Source organism: Ictalurus furcatus, unplaced genomic scaffold (assembly GCF_023375685.1).
Source record: "Ictalurus furcatus strain D&B unplaced genomic scaffold, Billie_1.0 ctg5, whole genome shotgun sequence".
In the NCBI taxonomy this organism is placed as follows: Eukaryota; Metazoa; Chordata; class Actinopteri; order Siluriformes; family Ictaluridae; genus Ictalurus; species Ictalurus furcatus.
Window position 1 is genome coordinate 9,248 of NW_026521048.1, and position 3,048 is coordinate 12,295.

Sequence of the window (3,048 nt, forward strand, 5' to 3'; positions counted from 1 at the left end):
TGGAACATGTTTGGAATGTCCTAAAAATGACCGACATATCTCAAACCCAAATGTCTTCAGTGTATAGTAAAAACAAATCCTGGGCTTCAGAGGGAACTGTATTGACAGACCAGCGCACGTCCTGACACCATGTTTCCATCGAACCCAGGACAAGAATATCAGCGTTCTCACAACCTTATGGCCTATTGTCAGTTGAGCCACAATCTTGAATCTTTTTGTGGTCATGCTAGTATGTTTAGTCCAAATACAGGTGTGTGCTTCCAAAATAATACCCCCCCCCCCCCACACACACACACACAGTGAACAAACTAGCTTATTAGCAGCAGCTTCTGGAATTCAGCAAGGCAGGCTGAAATACAGTGTGTGTGTGCACGCGCACTTCTCACCTTCATGTGTGTGGTCAGCAGGACCCAGCTGCTCTGTTGCATGCAGAGATTCATATCCAGAAAAGGCAGCATCGCTGTGTGAGAGACTCGGAGTTGGGGTGTATGCTGGAGACTGAGTCACAGTGTGTGTGAAAGTACTCAGTGCTGCTGGGAAACGAATGCAAAGCAGAAGTGACCGTCTACATGTGCTGCTCCTCAACATCCGTCTCTAGAGAGATGAGAAACTCTCATGAATCCATTTACGCACACACCTCACCTCTACTCTGAGGGATTTGAGGATGTCACACGTACATCGGGCAGGTCCTGTGATCCATCAGCCATGGCTCAACACATGCCTTATGGAAGAAGTGACCACACAGACAGACAGACACACACAGGGTAAGACTGATAATGTGCTATGGACACAATTCTGTCTTGCAGGGTTTCAGAATGTAAAGTTTCGAGTCCAGAGCTCTGAGGTGTACACTGGCACTGCAGAGAATCCTGTACCCTCCTCACTCTCATCTCATGCAGTGCATTCTGGGAATTACAGTCTTACTGATATTCCACAAACTCCACATTTCAAGTCTACCAACAGTGTAACAGAGGTAATTTCCTACTGCCTAACTCATATTCTCTACCCCTAACCCCTTAACTCCAAAAGCCTAACCCCTAGTCCATTAGCACCAAGTGCTTGTGATCAGGGTGTGGTTCAGGAGGTATGGAGAGTTCAGTTCCTCGTTCTAAAGATATTGAGACCACAGTGTCAGAAACTGAAACTCCTCCACCTGGATTTTCTGCTGTCTGTGTTGTAAACAACATTAATCTGAATTTGACTAAACCAGAAGAAATAAATGTCACAGCGTCTCAGATTGTTTCCGAATACGCAATCAGACACACCTCCCCACCAAACAATCAGCTTTAGGGTTACGGTACACTTTAGTATTTTTACTTTTAACTATATGTTTTCGTACTCTTCCTCAAATAGAGATGTTCTATGCGTAGTAAAAGGTCGGTTGTACCGGAGCCGAAGTTTCTCTTTTCTTTTTCTTGCTGAGTAAGAAAAGTCCAGAAAGCAGGAGGGCAGTTCTCAATAGAGGAATTGTTTTTGAAAGTTTTTGCTAGAATGCTTGCAATTTCTTTTTTGAAGTCGGGAGTGTGCCGTGCTGTTGTATTTGTATGTGTTGTATTTACAGTGACCAGCGTGTGCAGAAAGCGCAGGACCTGGTCCAGGCCGAGTCACAGCTGCACAGCCTCATGATGGACAGCGTTAAACAGAACTCAGGACCCAGTTGGCTCCCGCTGTCATGGCAACAGGGCCCAGACCAACACACGACGATGGATGATGTCAAAACCACGCCACCCTGCCATAACCTCAGCCCACCTGCCGTGGTGGATCTCACCCAATCAGGATCGGACGAGCTGGAGACGATGAGCATGGATGGAAGGATGGAGGTGAAGGATGAGCATGTGATGGATTTATCTACACAGGTGACAGGACAGTTATTTTGGACAAGTGTTTAAGAGCATAAATGATGAGGAGCGTTTAATCATAGAGGAGAAATCCGATCATACACACTCACTCAAATCAGACCTTGCACATTTCTCCTTTCAAGCAATCAGATTCATCTGTAGTTCTGTTGGGAATTGAGTCAAACATACCAAAAGCATTATCAGAGGTGGACTTTGATTCAAATGCCTGCATCGAGTTTGATGCTGATGCATCTAAACCTCTGCCATTGGAGCTATAGATGAATCTGACCCCACACCCAACAATGATAGTGGTAGGCAGAAATCAGTATATTTCACTGCAGCAGACGAGTCCTTGCTCTGCCCCACCAAGAAGAAAAAACTGCGAGTCATCTATAATGGTGAGGAAGAGGGGCATGAAGAAGAAGAAGAGGTGGAGAAACCTGTTTTGGCTAGCAGTCCATTAGCTCGCAGCTTCATGGGCCTCAGATCTTCCACACCCAAATCCATGCTGAATAATGGCACCAACCGCAGATGCAGCATGAACACATCAATCGCATCACGACGCTCATGAGTAGAGTCACAGCTGCAGGATATGGAGGAGGAAGAGGAGGAACCAGAGACGAAAGAGGAAAAATTAGAGGAGTGGGAGGAGCCAGAGGACGAGCCAGAGCCTAGTGAACACATGGTTGAGTGCGAGGAGGAAGAGGAAGGTGATGGTAAAGAGCTTCACTGACGTTCAACTGGCCTCTAGTGAAGTTGTGCATCAGTGTGCAGCCACTGAAGTGCAGAGTCCAAATGATGTCAAACATCAAGAGGAATCGTTTGATTCACTGGTGCATTCTGGGAAACAGTGTTTGTCTGAAGGGAGGAAACAGGAAGCACTGGACTTTTTTCTGAAGGCCATTGACATTAACACTGGAGACAGTGAGATACAACTGCTCATCAGCTTACTGTACAGACACCTGAGTCACTGACACACACACACACACACCTGCATCATCATCCAACCATACAGACATAGTCCACTGACACACACAGTGTGTGGGTGGGTCTTCCAGCTAAAGTGGTTTAGAATTAGGCCTAGATTTGAGGAATGCTGTATGGTGCATGCTCTATGCCATATGAAGAGTTTTGTACATCAAAGCAAGCAATGATCATGTTTGGGGACACAAGCTCCGCCTGCTTGCCCTTTATGTACGTTATGCAACAT